The sequence below is a fragment of the Protopterus annectens genome, chromosome 1.part1, assembly GCF_019279795.1.
Source record: "Protopterus annectens isolate FY-2018-M chromosome 1.part1, PAN1.0, whole genome shotgun sequence".
Taxonomy (NCBI): domain Eukaryota; kingdom Metazoa; phylum Chordata; order Ceratodontiformes; family Protopteridae; genus Protopterus; species Protopterus annectens.
The window spans coordinates 618,251,631-618,274,968 of record NC_056726.1 but is presented as its reverse complement, the minus strand read 5'-3'; the positions used below and the strand labels follow the sequence as shown (position 1 = coordinate 618,274,968).

At 40.4% G+C, this 23,338-nt stretch overlaps 1 protein-coding gene and 1 non-coding gene across 2 annotated transcripts in view; one reads left to right on the top strand and one right to left on the bottom strand.

The window, feature by feature from the left end:
- The window catches only part of EYA4 (EYA transcriptional coactivator and phosphatase 4), a 3,122,134-nt gene that overhangs the window by 2,627,435 nt on the left and 471,361 nt on the right, over positions 1-23,338 (bottom strand). The gene's annotated exons all lie outside the window — the stretch shown is intronic.
- LOC122817258 lies at positions 15,310-15,412 on the top strand. Its single transcript, XR_006367184.1, has one exon. It is a non-coding gene; the product is annotated as a U6 spliceosomal RNA (small nuclear RNA).

The following is a 23,338-nucleotide window of genomic DNA, read 5'->3' as shown; positions in this document are numbered from 1 at the left end:
CAGTAATGTCCATTAACCACTTATTCTTCCAGGAGTTTTCAAAGGATGGGGGTTGATATGTGGGGAGTTGAGGAAGAATGAAAATGGACAACACAGATGGGACATTATTGTGAGTACATAACTTCTCTGTCTGATGTTGCCAATTTTCATTCTATCCTCAACTGATGGGAGAGTCCCCTGATACCCAAAATCCTGGGAGGACTCAAGGAAGGATATTCCTGAACACAACTGAACCAAATGATGCCCTTCCTCTGGAGACCAAATACAATTTGTAATGAGTAACAAAGGTATGGGGAGTAGTTGTTGTTGTTGCTGTACAACTATCATCCATGGGCATTCTAGACTGAAAAAAATCAGGAATTTGCCATGGATCTAGTTGAATGTGTCTGTGATGGTTTTGGAAGGTAATGCCCAATAGTCAACCAACTGGCTAAAGTTAATTTGACAACTGTCTTTGCCATAGTTACTTCTGCAAATGAGATAAAGACTTGGTCAGGTTTTCTGACGTCTTTTGTTGTATTTAGGTAAAAACATAATTGCCTATGAACATTCAATAAATGTAACATGCATTCACCCTTGTTAGCAAATTTAGGAACGCATACTGGTAAATTAATGGACTGAAGATTCTGACACCACCTTAGGAAGAAAGGATGTGTTCATTTGTAATGTAACTCTATCCTTGTGAAAAATCAAGTATGGAGGTTTTGAGGACAATGCTTGAGTCTCAGAAATCTATCTGGCAGAAGTAATGGTTTCCAGAAAAACTATCTTCCAAAAAGGTATTTAAGGTCACACTTAGCTGCTGGTTCGAATGGGAAATGAGTAAGAGCTTGCAGTACCAGATTCAGGTCCCATAGGGGAGTAGGGTCTTTAAAAGGGGGTTTTAGAAGAAGAGTGCCTTGCAAAAATGATTTGCAGAGCTTATGAGATGCAAACGAGAAATCCTCAAATCCAACATGAAAATTCGATATAGATGTTAACTGAACCTTAACTGTTGTGGAACTAGCTCCTTCTTTAAAAAGTATAGCCAAAAATTCCAGGATGTTATGTATGGGAGCTGAAAAACGATCATTACTATTTTGGCGTGCTCAGTAAACAAACATTTTCCATTTATTGGAGTAGAGCTTTCATGAAGTGGGTTTATGGGATGATAAAAGTATTTGTCAAACAGGTGAAGAGAGCATAGGTTGTCTGGCTATTAATGGAACTGGAAAAGCCAGGCCATCAGTCTGAGGTTTGATATGCTGGATGAAACATTGCCTGATGGATGAGACAGGAGGTCTGGAGTCGGATGCAAAATCTAAGGTTGGCAAAGTAAATGAGACCAAAGGAAGTGGAACCAAATCTGTTGAGGCCAGTAAGGTGCAATGAAGATTACTTTGCTCTTCAATGTGGCAGCTTTCTGTATGAAGTTTGGAGTTAGTGGAATTGGTGGATAAGCATAAAGTAGACCAGGGGGCCAGTCATGAAGGAGAGCATCCCTTTGTGATTCTTGCTGTGTGGTGGTTAGGGCAAAGTAGCTGCTACATTTGTTGTTTAGGGGAGAAGCAAAAAAAATTGTAGCAAGGCTGGTCCCACTGACAGAAAATCATTTCCGCTATGTTCTTGTTGAGAGACCACTCATGAGGTAGTAGAATGCACTTGCTTAACTTTTCTGTTATCACTTGGACTTCCCCAGAATATGCATTGTTATGAGAAAGCGGTTGGATGAGATCGCCCATTGCCACACTGAGCGCTTCTCGACACAAGGAATACGATTTGGTCCCTCCTTGTTTTTTGATATACCAAACTACTGACATATTGTCCATTTGAATGCTAATCTTCTTCAAAGGAAAAGCATTCTGAAGGTCCTGAAACACTAAAAGCACTGCTATCATCTCTAGGACACTGATACGCAAGTTGGCCTCTTTAAAGCACCAAGTGTTTTGGACTGTTTTCCCCAGAAAATGACCCCCCCACACCCCCAACTTGGAAACATCTGTGGTCAATATGGCCTTGGGCTGAAGGGGAATGAATGGATGGCCTCGTAGAACCTGGTATGATTGAATACACCACTTGTGACCCCTCTTGCATGTGTGGATTATTTGTACTTAGGTTGACATGGGCTGGTAAAGTAGCAGCCATTTTGTTGCTAGTGTCCACTTAAGGATCCTCATGTAAAATCTGGCTAAAGGTGCTAGTGTTATTGCCACAGACATTGATCCCAGAACCTGAAAGACCAAGATGGCTGAAATCCTGGTACTGTAGATTATTTTTCTGACCTGTGACCTTATAGTCTGAACCCTTGAAAGAGGTAGTGAGGTTATCATTGACTTTAGGTTGAAAAGTGTTCCTATAAATTCCAAATTTTGGGATGGTTTCAGTTGAAACTTCTCGTAGTTTATGGTTATCCCCAGATGAGAACATGTCTGGAAAACCTGATCTCTTGCTCTTGTTAACTGATGCTTGGTCAGGGCACTACTGAGCCAGTGTCTAGATATGGAAACACTCAGAATCCTTGCAGTTCTCAAGAGAGCTGATACTACTGCCATACATTTGGTAAACATCCTGGGGGCTGTGGTGAGACCAAAGGGCAGAACTCTGAAATGGTAATGACTGGCTCCAAGCCAGAAGTGTAAATACCTTCTGGATCACCTGTTCATCTTTATGTGATAGTCTATTGAGCACATCCAGTTGTTCTTGCCCAGGAAAAGAGAGAATGGACTAAACTGTGACCACCTGAAACTTGGTGCACTGAACTGACTTTTTCAAGTTGCTGAGATCCAAAATTGGTCTCCAGTCCCCTGTTTTCTTTGACACTAAAAAGAATCTTGAGTAAGTCCTGGATACTAACTGGTCTGGTGGGATCTCTTGGATAACTCTTTTTCTAGCAGCTTTTGCACCTGAATTGCTGCTTGTTCCCTCTGACTGGGTAGAACATTAGGGATTTTTCTTGAAACTGGAGGAGGAAGGCAAAATGGTATTACATAACCTCTGGAAACAATCCTCTGCACCCAAGTATCAGTTGTTACTTCTAGCCAGGCTCTCTGCTGCCAGGATAATTCCTTCAGAGGAGGACAATTGGGCCTTCTATCAGGAATGCTGGAAGGATGTATCAAAGAACAAATCCCTGGACCCCTGGTTTTGCAGGCCACCTCTGCCATGAGGACAGCATCTAACATTAGAATTCCCCCCTCTAACCCTGGGGGAACTTCCTCCATGTGTGTCCTGCAAAGGTCCCTGGGACTTTTTGAACCACATCTTTCAACTACCTCTTTTATTTCTGGAAAAGGATCTTTGTGGTGTTGAAAAAGGTACACCCACATGGTGAACCAGGCGAAAGTACACTTTCGTTGAGGTGCACGTTCGCATAATTGAGATTGTACTTTTGTTTTTCGAAATGACGGGTTTCGATAAACAAAAGTAAACCCACATACTTAGCTTTATTGAAGACTTTGGATGTGAAATTCAAATTCGAGAATCTCAGGAGTCGGCCGACCGGCACTTGCGAACCTCTTTTGCTTTGGGCATCGCGCGGCAAGAAAGACTGAAGAAAATGGCGTCGGCTGCATCTTATATATCCCTGGCGCATTGATGTCAGGGAAGAGGTGACAGCAGCCAACGCCGGACCAGGACTTTGGAATTCAGGCCAACTGCGAGTAGCCTGCCAGCAGGATAACCCAAGTGTAATGAATGCAACAGTGAAACACGATGAACATCTACACAGAGTCTAGAAAAAGGGGAAGAATACTAAATAGTACTCAAGGGTACAAATTTGTATGGAAGCAAGAAAAGAGGGACAGAAAGATATTTTAACGAGAAAAACAGTAATAAGGTAGGCGATTAGTTAAGGGATTAAAGAATACAACCAATTTGACAGGTTTTACTGAGAAAATAGAAAAAATTCACAATTTAAAGACTTATCTGCTTGAGTGTAATGGTCTCCATTCCTTTCAAAATAGAGGCCAGCAAGATCGGCGGTACTTGTGGTTGGAACATTATGGGCAAGGAAGAAGTTCAAGAGTTTTCAGTTGCCAAAAGCTTTAGCAACGGCTGAGTCATATCCGAGGGACAGGATCCAATCCCATCAGTTGAGGACAGAATGACAATTGACATCATCAGATGAAATGCTTCTAGATAAAGAATATGACATGGCTGGCAAAGATTGCATTTTCAAGAAGGTAAGATAATAAAAGGCAGACACGATTTATGCCAATACTAACATACAGATCCAAGAGAATACAAAGAGATACAAGAGTAGTGCAAGTATCTTCTTTGGCATGGAAGTGTGAGTAGATAACCAACACTCAGAATTTTAAATGTCAACTGGAAAAATTCCTAGTAAATGCTAAAGTACTGAAACATAGTTGTGACAAAATGTACTTTCTTTGACAGAATCAAAAATGAATAACAAGAGCTCTGATGTGGGAATGACTAGCACTTTTGCTTATGTGTTTTGTAAGCAATGTAGATATATCGCAATAGCTCATATTCTGTTGTTAAAAATTATGGTAAAACAATTGGGGCCAAACAGTTTATACTTGCAACAGCAGAGGAGATGTACAATCTTGCAATTTGTGACACGTGATTATCCTATACAGGTAAAACAGAGAAAAATATTATTTAGAATATATGAGCATGTACTAGCAATCAGAAAAAAATATGTAAACATGCACAGTGTAAATATTCTAAGAACAGTACCAAATTTAATAAGTATTTCTATGCATTAGATCAAAAGGATTGTGTAACCTTACAAGGGAATGCAAATAACTAGCTGGAAATCTTACAGAAGGGCCTCGCTGAGACAGATGCCTGGTGTCAGAGCCATGGCCTCAAGCTCAATGCCAAAAAGTGCAGTGTTATCCCCTTTGGTAAAAACTCTGTAACCATGACCTACCACATAGGCAGCAATCTACTTAAAACCGAATCTGTGATAAGGAGACCTTGGGACTCAGGTGGACAGTAGTCTCTCCTTTGATAGTCACATCGCCACAGTAGTCAGGAAGTCCTTCTACGTGGCACACCTCATCATAAAAGGGTTCCCATCCAGGAAAAAAGAGGTCATTGTTCCCCTCTTCTTGACGCTCATTAGACCCATTATAGAGTACAACGCCCCTTTTGGGATGTACCTCACAAGACATCTGCAGCAGCTGGAAAGGCCACAGAAGTACCTCACAAAGAGGATTACTGGCCTCAAACAAATGCCCTACCTACACTGACTGCATCAAAAAACTCCAGCTTTACTCCATAGCATATCACCTACTCCGAGGTGATCTCTGCCTAACATATAAAGCTATGTTAAACCCAGAGCTGTTGGAGATGCTACACCTAAAGAAATCCCAATCCCTCCAAGCTACATGCTCAAGGGACCTAAACCTTGTCACCACAATAAATAGGACATGCTGGAGGGTTAGATTCCTGTCCCAGAGACTTCCCATACTCTGGAACAGGCTACCCATCTATGTCAAGTAAAGTTCTTCATTAGCACTCTTCAAGAAAAATCTTGATGAGTGGATGGGAAATAGGAAATATACCCCGGGGATCACTTCTGTGTCTCTGCTCGACAGTGGCACAGGAAAATAACTTTCTTGGGTGGCGTAAGCCAGGGAACCTGGTTGGCTAGGCTTACGTAGGCCCTTGGGCCGATAACCTAGTACCTACCTATGAACCTATGAAATCAAAGAAGTGTGTAGGCAGTTTAGATTAGCAGCTAAACAGTTTTCTGGCCTCAATGATAATATTAAGTGTATTTTAATAATGAAGGCAGCAAACAGAGTTTGGAGTAAACTGACTGGTTTTAGAACATGTAACTTAGATGTATGTCTTTTTAAAAAAATTCTGTAATGACAGCTGTTATTCTGAAGAAGTCTTCATTAAGGAGAAATGATTGTGTTTTACTATTTTCTAGTCTGGTGATTTCTTACTTAGGAGTGTCTTTGCTTGGGATTAAATGGGTTTCACTCCAGTGTAGTACTGTGTTTTTCTTTTTCCATTTACAGATGCCATTGTACTACACAACGTAGCTCAGAAGCATAAGAAGGAATCACTTACATAAGTTTTCATTACACAGATGCCAGAGTAAATAAAATAAGGTAGAAATATTATATAGCCTACCATTAAAATATCAAGAAGTTACTTGATACAATGAGTGTTACACATGGTACACTAAGCAATTCTTGCAATATAATGGTTTAGAGAAGATGCACTCAGAAGGAGTCAGTAAGGATGGATAGACTGAAAATAGAGGTAACAGATGTTGAATTTAAGGGGAAAGCAAGGATTTAGTAAAGAAATGATGGAAAAGTACAGGTGAAAGGAAGCCACTAATACCACAAAGACCCACAGTCCACTCTAGCACTCACATCCTAAAGAAAGGAAATTGTACCATCCCTATCATGGCAGCCATTAAGCCCTCACGGTACAGGGGAAACCAGCCTAAACTATGAGTTACTGAGCCTTCTCCAACAGTATGAATGACCATGGATGGGGAGAAGTGGACAACACAGATTATGCGAGATGAAACTAAACAGGCTATAAAAAGACAGGCTTTAGGTAAGTCCACAGGGTTAGATGGCACACGCTTACAGCTATGATGACTGTAGGAAGGATAGCTAACCAAATGTTGGTATAATCTTTAACAACATCTTAAGAGGACTGGAAATACCTAGGTCATGGTGAATGGCAAATATTTCAATCATGCCAAATAAGAATAAAAATACTTCTGATCTGGACTCTTATAGGCAGAGCCAGATCCAGGATTAGGTGATCTAGGCAGTTGACTAGGGCCCAGGATGGCTGGAGGCCCCAGCCATATAACATTTAGTCACAAAACAGGTCTGTAATAACTTAAAAAATGGCTTACTTTAAAAGTTAAGCAGGTAGTCTGCTCTGCAAGACGTGCATGTAGGAAGTGTATGCACAGCATGCAAACTAGAGGACCTGCTCAACAATATGAATGGAGTGCAACACAGATTTAAGTCAGCAACGCCAGAGAGTATGCAGGTAGCTGATCAATTTTTTGAAAGCAAACAGCATTACAGCTCACAGACAGCAGATCACTTGGTAAAGTTAATGAAGCAATGCAGTATAACAGTGTGTGCACGACTGTTGCAGTGAAGAGGATTACAGCTCATAGAGATAATTTTTTTTCAAGGACAACAGGTTAGTGAAGCAAAGCAGTTGTTAGAGAAAGTACAGTTTTGTACCTACCATAAATGTAGATGTTCGAAGATCCACATTGCTGCAGTCCTAACACTTGGGTAGTCCACTGTCCCTCGGTCGGCCCGAATATCAGAGTATAAGGCTGACGTCGGTCAAGGCGCATTTGACTGACATCAGAACGTCGGGGTACAAATGCGCATGACCGACGTCATATCCTCAGTCTTTTCTTGCCCCAGATGTCAGAAGACCCTAGAAAGAAAGGTCAAAACCCATAGACAACAACTAAACAACCAACCAGCCTAACACCCAAAATATGTACAATATATACAATATACACAATATACCTCAGATGGATAACCCAACCCACACAACCACCTCAAACTACAGAGGGGAAGGAGGGAGGGTAAATTGGACTGCAGCAATGTGGATCTTCGAACATCTACATTTATGGTAGGTACAAAACTGTACTATGTTCTTCATCTCACATTGCTGCAGTCCTAACACTTGGGTAGAATCCCAAAGCAGAGGTAAGGGAGGATGGCTAAACTATAATGAAGCAGGAGCTGCCAAAATGCCCTGCAACACAGCAGTGGCAAAACCAGCCCTAGATTTAGAGTACAATGGAAGGTGGTAATGCCTAGAGAAGGTATGCACTGAACTCCAAGTGGCTGCCTCCAAAATATCCTTAGTTGCCACCCCTCAAAAAGCTGTTGAAGTGGCAGTAGCCCTAGTGGAATGAGGCCTAATCCCAGCTGGAATCTCTTTGCCATGATGGGAATAACAGAAAGCAATGCAAAATCCAATCCACTTAGAAATAGTTTGTTTTGACACGGGCTTGCCCTGAGAGCACAAAGCAAAAGAAACTAATAACTGCTGAGATTGTCTGAACCCTTTAGTTCTGTCCAAATAATATCGCAACTGCCTGTGTACATCTAAAGTGTGCAAAATCTTTTCCCCTTTATTTTGGGGATTTGCATAAAAAGTAGGCAAATGAATAGTTTGGTTTAAAGCCACACTAGAAACCACTTTAGGCATAAAGGAAGGATTAGTACGTAAAGATACCCTATCCTTATGGAAAATTAAGAAAGGCTCAACTGCCATAAGGGCCTGCAATTCAGAAACCCTTCTTGCAGAGGTAATGGCCAACAAAAAGCAGTCTTCCATGACAAATATTTCAACTCAGCAGTAGCTGCAGGCTCAAAAGGTTGTAGAGTGAGTTTCTCCAACACAAAATTGAGATCCCAAGCAGGAGTAGGAGCCCTTCGTGGGGTCTTATATTCTTTGCCCCTCTAAGAAATTGCTTGAACAAAGGATGAGAAAACAATGGTGGGTCACAGTCGTAGTGAGCTGAAATTGCTGCAGCATGAATCTTAATAGAAGAGAAGGACAAACCTTTGTCTAACAACTCAGTAATATATTGAAGAGCCACACTTAAATCAGGCTCAGAAACATCCAAATCCTTAGCTGCACTCCAAAACAAAAATCTCTTCCATTTATCTGCGTACACTTTCCTTGTACTAGGCCTTCTAGCTTCCAAAATCACATTCAAAACTTGTTGTGGAAGTTGAGACCCTCTATGGTTTAAAACAGAATATGCCAGGCTGTTAGGTGAAGAGAGTGAAGTTTGACATTGAGCAAATGACTGTCCTCCTGGGACAACAGATGTGGAATCAAAGGCAAAAGCCATGGAGGCTTCCGTACTAGACTTCTCAGTAATGGGTACCAGTGCTGTCGAGGCCAATCTGGAGCTATCAAAATCATCCTTGGCTTGTCCTGTCTGACCTTCAGAAGTACCTTTGGGAGGAGAGGCAGAGGTGGAAAGGCATACACATGAAGATTTTTCCAACTGAAAGAAAGAGCATCCACTTTCCAAGCTGTGGGATGAAACCTCTTTGTGCAAAACTTTGGCAGCTGGTGGTTTAGTGGAGAAGCGAACAGATCTATGTCTGGAGTTCCCCAGGACACTGTCAATTTCTGAAATACATGAAGATCCAGTTTCCACTCTTGGGGATCCATGATTTGTCTGCTTAACACATCTGCTAAGGAGTTCTGTGCTCCCGGCAGAAACCTTGCCTGAAGACTTAGATGTAAACTGAGAGCAGTCTCCCACAAAATCATTGCTTGCCTGCATAGAGGATAAGAATGTGTTCCCCTTGCTTGTTGATGTACCACATGACAGTTGTGTTGTCTGTTAGAATCAACACCTGCCCTGGAAGAAGTAAATCCTTGAAAGCTATTAATGCAAACTGGACTGCTAACATCTCCTTCAAGTTGATATGTAGATGCTGTAGTCTGACAGGCCACTTGTCTTGTATCCACTTTCCATTTAGATGAGCTCCCCAAGCTTTGTCCGAGGCATCTGTCGTTAAAATTTGACTCGCCTCTGGCCGGGTCACAGAGAGTCCCTTGTTTAGGTGACATTCCTGAGCCCACCACAAAAATTCCTTTTGAATGCAAGGTATTATTTGAATGACAGTGTCCAGATCCTGGCAGTGCTGTGTCCATACATTTTTGAGATACCATTGCAACTTCCTCATATGCAGTTTGGCATTGGGAAGCACCAGAATACAAGATGCCATGAACCCTAAGGCTTGAAGGACTGTCCTTGCAGTCAGCCCGGACTGAAGAGATAGATGATGGAAGTAAAGGGAAAGATTCTTTTGTTTGTCTGGGGTTAGAAAGGCCATCTGGGATGCTGTATTCAGTCTTACACCCAGAAAGCACATGTCTTGAGAGGGTACTAGACTGGACTTTATTTCGTTCACAGAATACCCCAGGCATCTTAGCACTGCTATCACATATTCCAAATGACGAAGAAGCTCTTCCCTTCCTTGAGCCAGAATCAGGCAATCGTCCAAATAAGGATAGATTTGTATTCCTTTCAGCCTGAAGAAAGCTATCACTGGAGCCAGAACTTTCGTAAATACTCTGGGCCGTAGATAAGCCAAAGGGCAATGCAGAGAACTGATAGTGAGAAGTCCCAGTCTGAAAACGCAGATACTTCCTGCAACTTAGCCTGATAGGAACATGAAGGTAAGCCTCCTTGAGATCCAAAGTTACCATCCAGTGATCCTTGCCCAGCAGAGGTAAAAGCTGTTGTAACGTCAACATTTTGAACTTGGGAATGTCCAGATAAGTGTTGAGGATAGATAAATCCAAAATTGGTCTCCACGTGTTCCCCTTTTTTGGTACAAGGAACAGGCGAGAATAAAATCCTAGGCCCCTTTCTGGCATAGGAACCGGCTGTATGGCCCCTATTTGGAGTAACAGAGAAATTTGCTTGTGAGCCTCTATTCTTTGTTGAGGAGGAATGTCTGGCATGCCTTTGAAAGGAGGCAAGGTATGGAAATAAAACCTGTAACCGTGATGTATGATATCCAATACCCATCTGTCTTGGGTAATCAAACTCCAATTTTCTTTGAAAAGTGCCAACCTTCCTCCCAAAGGTGCTGCCAGGCGAGAAGGTTCTGGCAGCTGAAAAGGTAGGTCATTGGGTCTGTTTACGAAAGGACTGACCCCTGCCCTCACCGAAGACTGTGCAGGAGAACTCCCTGTTCTAGGCCTGAAAGAGCCCTGACCTCTGCCCCTGCCACGTCTAGATCTACCCCTAGACTGGGAATCATAAGAAGGATACGTCCACCCCTTAGTAGGCCAATTTCTACTAAACTTTGGAGGCTGAACCTGCAAAAATCTTTAACAGTCTGCATAGACTTAGCCTTGTCTTCCATTTTCTTTAAAACTGCCTCAACAGGAGAACCAAACAAGACATCAGATTGCAAAGGGGCATCCAAAATCCTAGTTTTAACATGGTCAGATAAATTTTGATCCCTCAGCCAGGCATGCCTGCGAAGAACTGACCCAGTGGCAGCCACCCTAGACGAGGCCTGTACAGCATCAAAACCACATTGCAAAGAATGCTTACCCACCTGTTCAGAAACATGCACTAAATCTTGTAACTCTTTACAATCAATACCTTCCGCCAGAGCATCAACCTTAGATTTCAACTGTGAAAGGAGATAATTTTGATATTTCAACATGTGAAACTGGCAATTCAAAGCTCTCATGGCAAGAGTGGAAGAAGTATAAACTTTCTTTCCCCATCTATCCAAGGCCCTGGCCTCTTTATCTGCAGGAACCAGATTCTTGACAACAGAAGCCTTAACACCCTTAGGCCCCTGGCTAACAGTTTCTGGGTCTGCCCTAGGACTCTTAAAAAGATACTTATGAGCTTCAGGCACCCTGTAATACCTATCAGGTTTAACAGGAGCAGGAGGCAAAGAATCAGGATTAAGAGAAGCCTCTGCAAACACATCTTCCACCACATTCAGAACAGGAGGTATAGCCAAAGGCCTATGCTGGGGTAAAACAAAAATTCCCTAAGCCTTTTCCTGGAATCAGAGAAGTCCTGACCTTCCCATTTAAAATGCTCTCTCATGGAGTGAAGGGTCTCTGAAAAGAAAAATCCTCAGGAGGAGAAGCAGAAGGAGTAGAATCATCCACATCAGAATCAGAATAATGAGAATACTCCTGCAAGTCTTCAGCCGAAGACTCAGACACATCCGAAGCCTGCTCATAATCCCCAACACTGGTTCCATCCTAGGCCTCTTATCAGGAGGGGGCATAGAGCCTCTAATTAAAGTAATTAAATCTTCTGCCATTTTAAGCATGTGCTTCTTGGGCACAGAACCTGAAGAACTAGGAGTGACACCCACAGAAGCTAAACTAGACCTGCCTCTAGGAGAAGCCTTGGAAGCAGAAAGAGAGGGCCTAGACCCCTTAGGAAGGGAGGGGAGTACAGTTATCTGAGAAGCCCCTACAGCCTGACCTGCCTCCTGGGAGGCCACATCCTGTAAAATCAAAGTTTCTCCCTGGGACTCCAGAGAGGCCTCCGTCGGAACCACCGGTTCCACTGACGCCTCTAAAGAACCGGCGTCCGGTTCGGACGACTCCTCTAACCTAGGTTTAACTGCCTTGTCCTTGCGCTTCTTTGAGGAACGCGGCCTCGCAGCATCCGACGGCATATTGTAATTGCACCGCTTCCCAAAGACCAACCTGGCACAATCCAACCTTCGCTTTATAGTGCGTTTATTGAACCTAGCACAAAAGCGACACCCAACAACGTCGTGCTCAGGCCCCAAACAAGGTATACACAAATTATGGTAATCCCTATGCGGTATCTGTTTCCCACAAGAAATACAGTTATTCACTTTTTCTGACATCCGGTAAACCACTGAGGCAAGAAAAAAACCAAAATATTCCCCAACGGGGTACTTAACCAACTCTGACTTCGGTCTGAAACTCCGAATTCGAAAAATTTCAGAACGCCGAATGGCACTTGCAACACTGCTTCTGCATCGGACCATGTGGCAAAAAAGACTGAGGATATGACGTCGGTCATGCGCATTTGTACCCTGACGTTCTGATGTCAGTCAAATGCGCCTTGATCGACGTCAGCCTTATACTCTGATATTCGGGCCGACCGAGGGACAGCGGACTACCCAAGTGTTAGGACTGCAGCAATGTGAGATGAAGAACATCAAACGTTTTTTGTGTGTGTGTGTGTGTGTGTGTGTGTGTGTGTGTGTGTGTGTGTGTGTGTGTGTGTCTGATGCCCAGGTTAGGGGGTATGCAGGGACAAACCCAGGACCTTAGCTATGCCAGGCAAGATCTTGCGACTCCACACCAAATCCAGACCTCCTTCAGCTTACCTTTTTAACTGATCTGAAATAGTCTCCTGTTACTGATGTTTCTAGTTTTGCACAATATCTCTTATTTTGCCTCATATTTATGTCCTGCCCTGACCTTGAGCAAGTCACTTAAAAAGGACAGTGCTTTGTGACAACTGCAAATTTGTGTTGGGCTCCTCAATGGTCCCCCAGGCTACAAACATAGTAACTATCAACAAACCAGAGTAGTTAGGGTGTAAAGGAAGGAAACTGACTGTAGTAAACAGGAGCATCATCATATGAACCATTCATCCCTGGTTTGGCACCTACATCTCTGATCCAAACAGGTAACCTGTAAATGGTTCATCTCCCAGGTCTATACTTACACTTATCAAGGGTATCAGAAATTGTCAGAGATTTAGGATGCATGTTTAGGCTTAAAAAGGCCCTTGTGGTCGTTAGCCTATTAAACACCTATGAATGAACCTATGATCCTAAAAGTTCTTTGGATGTTATCCTTGGTCTCCATGTTGAATGCTGACTTGACTGTATGTTTATTATTGAGCTGTGAATACATGTGACAGCATAAAGTCTATGAGTTTATTGTTAATATTTTAACTATGAACACATTTTATTTAGTTCAGACAGGTGTGAAATGCAGTGTTTTTTGCTACAACAGTTTGCCTAGCACTTAATGCAGATGAGTAGGGCTATGACTATGGCTATGTTAAACAGACACATCCTGTAGCATGTGGTTTGATTTCCTCAGCCTTCATTTTCTTTTATATGACTCTGCCCCTGAAAGGGGGACTTGCATCCAATTGGCTGATGCAGGCTTTTAGTAAATGCACTACACATTTGACTTTTGAATTCCTGAACCCTTCACATATTCAGTAATTAGTACTGCACTATATGCTATTTGAGTATGAATCTTAGCACATCTGTTGCAATTGGTTGCCAGATGCATTTTCACTAAATGAGAGTTTCAAGGGAAGAGATGTTTGTCGTTTCTTATGCTGTCTGTTTTCAATGTGAGAGTGTTTTGTTTAGAAAATGACTGTCCGTAGTTTGTCTGTTAAATCTGAATTAAGTTTTAAATGGTATCCAAATTTTTGTGACAACTGTAAAAGTAATGAAGAAAATAGTGTATATGTGTATATACTGACATTTTGTCCCTGATCTGGCTTTGTTGACTATGGATGTTGATGCTGCAACAAGCTCATTCAAACCTGTACTGAGTGACATACTGGTTCTGCATGACTACTGTGCATGCCTCTGTGTGTGTGTGTGTGCGTGTGCGTGTGTGTGTGTGTGTGTGTGTGTATGTGTGTGTGTGTGTATGTGTGTGTGTGTATGTGTGTATGTGTGTGTGTGTGTATGTGTGTATGTATGTGTGTATGTGTATGTGTGTGCGTGCATGTGTGTGTGTATGTTAGAATAGGCTGGCTACTGTGTGTGTGAAAAAAAACTGAAATGTGGCTAGTCACTTTTAATGTTCATTTTTGATACAGACATCTGAGAATAATACAGACAACAATGAAGCAACATTTTCTGGGTTTGAGAGGGATGTCTGTGGATAAAAATGTACACACAATCTGCAAATTGCCAAATACATTTTCAATTAATGAGTTTCAATGCATTTTCAATGAATGCGAGTTTCAAGGGAACTGAAGTTTACTGTTTCTCATGTCAAGTCTCTTTTCAATATGATACTATTTTGCTTTTCTTAGCAAATAGCTAGTAATGCTTGTGCTATAAAATTTGAAATAAAGGTTTTAATTCAAATCTCCGTAATCATTGTACAGTATTTACACTAAATGGGGAGAGACAGCCATGTAATGGGACACTGGAATGGCTGACGGGGGGGGGGGCTGGTATATTACCCTGCCTAAGCCCCATTTGACCATGATTCAGCTCTGGCAATAGGCTAGACTTCATACTGAACCATGACTATAAGACATTCATTTATATCTTAGCAGACAGACTGGGTCAACTACTATCTAAGATCATCCACTATGATCAGTGTGTATTTATTAAAGGAAGGTAAACCATTGACAACATTAAATGAACATCAATGTTTCAAATGTAGACATTATTGCATAAGGAAACAATGCTAGTGAGACTAAATGCTGAGAAGGCTTTTGACTGTCAATTTTTTTTCTTATGGAATGCCCCACGTTCATTTGGGTTGCCTGGGCAATGGATTCAATTGACGCAGAATACATTTAGAAGAGTTAAGGCACAAGTGAAGGTACTGCATACCTAGTTCCTTAGCAGCAGAGTACAGCAGGGATGCCCATTATTTCTATTGTTATTTGCACTATACATGGAGCTATTGGCAAAGGTTATTAGACTTTCTGGAATTAAGGGCTTTGACTGGTGTAGGTCCCCATAAAAGATTTCCTTGTTTTCAGGCGATATAATCCTGTACATAACTGAGCCTGAGAAGACTATACCTAATCTATTTTGGATTCTGTAAAAATCTAGGGACATCAAAGTTGAAATCCTCTGGCAGCACATATAGTCAAACTGAAACGATACAGAGAAGATTAGCATGGCCCCTGTGCAAGGATGACATGCAAAATCTGGGGACATCACAGGCTCATAAAACACAGCAGATAATTCCCAACTGTGCATCCACATTCAGGATGGTGTAGGAATATTCATACTTGTGGGGGCAAGAATAAATGAAATATTTGGAAGTCTGGCTCATTCCTGAGGTGGAAGAGCAAGTTAGAAAATGTAGGTAGTAGTGCAAAATAAATTCTTCAGCAAACAGAGTTTGGAGACTGATGAACATGGATTTAGATGCCAAGGATCAGTTGATAAGAATGCTTTGTGTGCCACTTGTGTTGTATGTAAGGCAGACATATTTTCTGATGCCAAAAAAAAACTACACATGGCAAAAATAAATACAGAGTTGAAGCCCTTTATTTGGCATGGAAAAATGCAAGAATAAAATGAAGGTTAATGCTTCCCAGGGAGTCTGGGGGACTACACAATCTTAAAAAGTAATTTGAGGCCACTTAGATAAGACTGGGATACACACTGCAAAATAACCCACACTACACAATGGAAAAGGATGGTAGCCCTACAGAGGAACGGGGATTTAGATAATGATAGTATAGAGCTGTGGCAACTGAGCTTAAAGGAAGAAAAGATGAAGGAAGTAGAATTCTATGCATTTAATAAGTTCAAAAATGTCAAAAAGCAAAACGTGCAAGAGCAATGGACTGACCTTTTGCCAAAAGGCTATCAGGACCTTTCAATGCAGGGAAAGGTTAAAAGCAAAATATCAATACAGTGGAGATAGAAAAAGAAAGAGCCTAGGTACTGGGAGCAGTTAATGTTGTCAGGGCAAATCCTGTCATGAGAAAGTTTATAAGTGCACTTCTCACTTCAGAGAGGAGAAAGGTTGCACATACAAAGACTGAGTGTAAAATTCAAAGACAGAGAAAGAAAAAAACTAAAACAGGAGGCCAAAGCACTGAACCTGATAACTTTAAAACAGATCAGATGATGTGATCCAACACAGTACATTAAGTAGGGTATTACAGGGTTTTGTTAAACAACTTCAAGCCACTGGTGAACAACATGTAGGACCAATGGTGCAAACTGTTATGGATAAACTTAATGTTGCATCAATGATGTGAGATCTGTACATTTAAATTAGCTACAAAACCAAAGAAAGTCTGAGATGGGGCATAAAAATATTGTGGAGACATTTCTAACCAAAGATGCAACTGAACAAACTGCACGTGGTGTACGCTCAAGCATGCTGGAGATGAGTAGTGGAGAGTGAGGGAAGTTGGATGCACACTTTTGGGAGTGTCCAGACATAACAGAATTAAAAAAAAAAATCTTTAACTGTAGCAGTTCAAAAGTTAGAAGGGGTTTAATTGACAAATATTAAGGCATATTTTCTGCTACATTAGTACCCAAATCTCAACATGATGGGCATTTTAAAACATACAGTGAAAAGTCATAATTAAAGGATTATGACAGTGAAACAAGCCATTACAAGAAAATGTAGCATCACTGCAATGAAAATGTGTAATGACAGAGATTATGTTAAAGACAGAAGGCTGGAAAAGGATAGGGGTGTGTAGAAGAAATCTTTGAAGTGGGACATTTGGACTACATTCATTGAAGAAGACATACTGTGCAGAGAAAGAAAGGAAGTAGGGGACATTCCATGTTAGGTTAACTACCAACAGTTAAAATAACAAAAGAAAAGCTATAAAGCTGAGAATGCAGATTTCCTGCGCAAACAGGGAGAATGAATGGAAAATCCAGAAGAAGATAAAAATGTGGGGGGCAGTTCTTTTAGAAACAGTTTGGGATAAATTAGGAAATTTATTAAAACACAGTAGACATGGCAAAAAATAGATAACGCTTTTGTCCCCTGAATGGTACCAATGTCAAGTTACAATTTGAATATACATTTTAGCATTGAGGTTTAGTGAACAGTGAGTGGTTTTATAATATGACTGAAGAGCGCTCTTTTACAACTGATTGAAAAATGTAAGCCTTGGGCTTAGGCTGGGTCAATAGTGTCATGCAGATTATAAAGGATAACAGCTCTCATAATTAGGAAGATATGTTTAAACCTTAATCCAGCCACCAGGGTAAAAACTGGTGCACCATACATGAGGTGCGCACAGAATATGTAATGACTAACTGATTGGAAACAATAAAAACATAAGGGAATGAAAGTGCTAATCAGAAGTAATGCAGTACAAAATAGATTGTGAACTCTGGTTTTGGGATGGTCCCCCTATATAATGGAAGTAAAAGATAACAGATTTAATGATGATGTGAATGGCCCAGGAGCAAATACAAAACGCAGCATGCATCAGGTTTGTACAAATAAATGTAATAAGCATCCTATTGTTGAAATAAACATTATTTGTTTGGAAAAAGTAATTTGAGAAGTGAAATCCCACACACACACACACACACACACACACACACACACACACACACACACACTAGTTCCTCCATTCATTTCTTTGGCAGCCTGTTCTGATACATTTCATCTCTCAGGCTAAGTTCTCCTTTTCACCCTGTTTCGGACTCACAGTGACATTCATAACTAATTGTGAAGAAATAAGTTTTAAAAACATCTTAAACAGAAAATTGTGGTAAATAAATTGTCAGTCACCTTACACAATCACAGTTTAATGTTTACTTGAAGACTGACAAAAGACCTCTGAAAAAATGAATATGAGTGACTATACAGCTGGCAAAAACTCATATGCTGGCATGAGATACAAAGCATAAAAAACAGAGATAAGTGCCTAGTAACACTTGGCTTTATATGACTGCTTCGTGAACCTACCAAGATTCGATGGAGTGCTAGAACAGAGTCGGCATAAACCTTCCTACAAAGTGAGACACTGCTGTTTATGACTCTGCCAATGATGAAGGACAAAACAGGGGATAAAACCCTGGCATTATAATTTACTTTCAAAGTGACCCTCTGTAAAGAAGATCTGCAATGTACCGACATAAATAACAGTGCTAGCTATCATCAGCTTTACATCAACATACCTAAAGGTCACTTTATGCAAGTTTGGAATTATATTTTAAGTATGCAAAACATTTATATCGGGGAGTAAAATGGAAAACCACTACACTTATGGGAGAATTTAATGAAATTGTCTCAGTGACAGACTGCAAAAATATGTTAATAGGCTGTATCTGCAGAACAGATTCATGACCATTTCAGTATTATGAATTAATTTTTCAATGCTCTTCCTCTCGGATTCAAACCTGGTATACGTTTCTTCCCATTTCTAAAATGTTACTTTTGCACATAATGTAAAATCCAGCTTTCAAGACTAGCATCATACCCGTGTGATGATCTATGAACAGGCATCTCACAAATCACATGTAAAGAAGTTAAATGGGCCAGAAGACTACAGAGAAAGAAACAAAATAGCAATGGCAGTAGGTATGAGTCAAAAAAGCTTTACTCTAAGCTACTTCAAGTTATGTCATTACAATTAAACTCTACAAAGTAACTTTCCACAAGAGTAGCATACCTCTCAACTGTACATATTTTCAGAGAATATCCAAAGCTTTGCCTCATATTTTTGGTGGGTTTTTCATAAAATTGTTGTTTCTGGCAAACTAGTGGCAAATCATTATAAGAATGAAGTTAGAAAATAATGAAAGTCACTGGAGTTTCCGACTTCATACCCTTCAGAAAATTAATGCTAATGCAAAATGTGTTATTCTATCAATTTTCTAAGTTAGTAAGAGGAATATTTAAAAATTGTCCCTATTGTTGGGGCTTTATCCCACTTTTATTAATTTCTTTGTCCAGATTTTTTGCTCTAAGACGTTGAGAGGTATAAGTAGCCCTACTACAGCTTAGGGTAAGGCTTTTGGAATTCAACCCAGACGTTTAACAAAACAATGCAGATATGCTGAAAGCAGTTAAATGGATAATGGAGAAGACAATGACTTTTTCACCACTAGAAATTTGAGGTAGAGACTTTAAATGCACTCTGCAAGGGAAAAAAAACACTCCTTTTTATGCTTTCTAAAATATTAACTCTATATGGGTACTGTCAGGTTCCCCCCAAAATGAGCATATCATACAATGTGTACAGTATCAAGATATGAAACAAATAGAAAGTATTCTGACAAGTTTCATAGTGAGAGAAGTACAGGATTTAAAAGAATGTGCTTATGGCAGGTAGAAATCAGAATCCTTAGGGTGTTTTCAAGGTGCATTCTTATTGGATACTTCAGTCACTGAAAGGGACCATCATTAATTCCAAGATTATGACTTTTGTGTTATATCAAGCTTTTAACTAAAATATCATCAGTTGTCATAAGGATATTCTGTTTCTTTATTTAGCATTTTCAATTTCATACAAATTCTGCAAGTAACAAATGTTCATTAAATACACATGCAGTGCAAACTGTTGAACTGTATTCTGCAATTATACAGTGTAAGCAAAAGCCTAAAGCACTTAAATCTAATAATACTGCCTGGTGCAATAACAACACATCAGCAAATCCAATCACAAATCTAAGCCACCTTAATGCCACTGCAGAAGCCAAGCCCTATGGAGATATCAGTTTAAGTTTATGTTGTTGTGTCTTTCGGCTTTTCCCAGTTAGGGGTGTGCTAGCTATTATTTATTAATAGGATGTAATGCAGAAATGGTAATTACTTGGGCATTAGCAAATCTGTCCACAAACCTAAGCTGCCCTCAATACTAATTTAGAAGCCATGCTCTTCAGACAGTTTGTAAGTGTGACATGTAGACATTTGTTTGGCAAAACCATATTTAACAAAAACATACTTCAAAGAGAAGAACATCCAGTACTCATGCCATAAACACATCTCATGATTGTTGAACAGATCCTCTCAACTATCCAGTCATACAGGCTGTCCTCAAGGCTGTTCAGATATCGGAATTGCACTCTATATATTTTCAAAAGGTGTATGCATTTGATCTTATATAACAACTTTATGCAAAACTGTAAAACAACATATGTTTTAAGAGGGGAGCACACTATTTCGGTCTGTTTGTGGGCAGTCCTCCGCAAAAAATACATTTATTTAAATATTTCCTAAAAAAAACTTTTATCAGACTTTTCACCTGCCCATTTAAGAAAATAGTTTAAAATTGAAATCCTCAGTCTGGAACAGAATACTTAGAATTAAGTACAGTTTCTGGAAATACTGGTGATACCAAGGCAAACGTCTTTTGCAACTGTTGCGAGCAAGCTTATCACCTTAACTGCAACAGTGTCCTGTCTCTCACACTGTAGGCAGCAGAAAAAGGCTGACCACAAGTGCATTAACAGAATTATGAATATGATGGTAGATGCAAATGAAATAACCTATATGTTCCTTCTAAACTCAGTGTTTGTATGTTATACCGAAATTTAATCTAGGCCAAGAACAAAAGTTTTGTCTATCAACATGACATAAGAACACCTGTTCGACTTTACAGTTTGCATGTGATAATAAGTACTGCCCTCTTCAGGATACAGGGCAAGCAGGCATTTATATCAGCCCTGATGGACTAACATATACATGCTTTCTGAAACTGTGAAGGAGGAATGAATTTCTTACATAACACAGAAAACTTTGTCGTTTCTGGTTAATTACTGTGCTCCTTTTGAGCTGGTTTCACTAATAACTGAGACGGAAGATGCATTATGAATGCCAGTGCACTTTTTTTTTAAACTGCATTTCAAGGCACTGTATAGCATTCAGCAATAACCACTTAATATCTGTTCTTCCAATGTTATCATTCCATCATACATTTACAGTCTTCTTGTATGTTAGGACTCTTATAATGTAAATGTGTTAAAAAATTTTGCTTTGGTTTATGAAAGAGATTAAAAGTTATGTCCTTACCATATCTAGGCATCTGTCTTGTCCACTTTCATTCTTCCCCAATGTATGAGGTTCGGATCCAATTCTCAGATCTAACTCAGCCGCTTATTCCAGACTTAGGATCCAACTCCCAAGCTCCTCCCTCTACCCATAAGGCAGTACTGCATCCCAAAGCCCCAGATTGAGTTTGTTGCCCTATTCCTGTAGTAAAACAGAGACAGGAATAGTTTGATAGAAAGACAGGGCTCAAACCTGGAACTGTAGGTTTCAATACAGTCCAATAGGTCTCTCCAGGAACATGGATGGGGGATGGATGGGAGAGAAGTTGAGAATAAATGAACATGGACAACACAGATGCGTAGTTATGGTAAGAACATAACTTTTAAATCTAATGTTGTCCTTTTCATTTTTCCTCAATGTATGGTACAGAGTCCCCACAATGTTGATCTTGGGTGGCCCTCATGGAAGGATATTCCATAGTACCGCCGAAGCAAAGGAGGCTCTTGTTCTAGAAATATCTAATTTGTAATGAGTAACAAAAGTATTTGCATTGGAGCATGTAAGTGCAGCACAAATGTCATCAATTGATGTTCTTGAACAAAAAGCGGATGATGTGGCCACAGATCTCACTTAGTGCGCCTTGGGAAGTTTAGATAATGTAATGGCTTTCTGACAATAAATCCAGGAAATACAGTCAGTTATCCATTTTGCTAGACTAACTTTGGAAACTGGATAACCTAGTTGTTTTGGAGAAAGAGTTGGTCTGATTTTCTGAATTGTCTTGTCCTGCAAATATAAAAACATAATTGTCTGTGCAAATCAGGAAGGTGTATTCTCCTTTACTGGAAAATTTTGGAAAGAAAACTGGTAAAATTAAGGATTGGTTAATGTTATTCTCAAAGGCCATTTTACATAAAAAGGAAAGGTCAGTCCATAAGGAAACCCTATCCTTATGAAAAATTATCTAAGGAGATTTTGAAGAAAAACCTGCAGTTCAGATTTTCTCTTTGCAGATGTGATGGCTACTATGACAGAACATGATAGATATCAATGATAGAAACTTCAGATCAGATTTTGGTGAAGGCTCAAAAGGTTTGTGTGTTGGGTCTTATAGTACAACTCTTAGATCCCAAGGTGGTGAAGGATCTTTATTGGAAGCCTTAAAATAAAAAATCCTTTCATGAAAGCTTTACATGGTCTGGAAGAAGCCAGAGAAATATGTCTGCTCCCTGTGTGAATATTAGAAATTCCTGTCAGTTGAAGTTTAACTGTAGAAAAACTAGCTCCTTCCTCAAAAAACATTGCTGAGAACTGGAGAATCATAGAGACTGGGGGCAGAAAAGGGATCAATGTCTTTATTCAAAGGCCAAAAAAAGAATCTTTTCCATTTGCTTTTGTATACTTTTTTGGTAGATTCTTTTTGAGAAGCTAAAGTAATATCATGAACGGGGAAGAAAGCCTGGGCTGTATAACAATTACTGGAAGTGGAGAAACCAAGAGGTTAGTCTTAGGGTTCAAATCTTGGATACTGGATCTCTGATGGGTGTGACAGGAGATCCAGAGCTGGCTCCAGTATTCATGGAGGATAACAAAGGACCAGAGCTGGCTCCAGTATTCATGGAGGATAACAAAGATGAAACCTTCGGAAGGGGGAGCCATACTTGCCAAGCCCAGAAGGGGGCAATGAGGATTACTGAACTCTTCAACCAGCTTGCTTTCTGTGAAAATGTTGGAATCAGGGGAAGAGGAGGGTAACCATAAAGGAGACCTGAGGGCCAAGCATGAACTAGAGCATCTCTCGGTGAGTCCACCTGAGGGGGCATCATTGTGAAGTATCTGCTGCATTTGTTGTTGAGGGGAGTGGCAAATAGTTCACAGCAAGGTCAGCCCCAATGCCGGAAGATCTTCTCTGCCACAAACTGAATGAGAGACCACTCGTGGGGCATCAAAAAGGATCTTCTTAATTTGTCTGCTAGCATGTTGGTTTTCTCTGGAATGTGCATTGCAATGAAGTCCATTCCCATACTCTCATGACCTCTCTGCAATGGGGATAACATTGAGTTCTTCCTTGTTTTTGATGTACCAGACTACAGACGTGTTATCAATATAAACTGCAATAGTCCCCAGTGGGAGAGTATCTTGAAATGCCTGCACCGCTAACAGA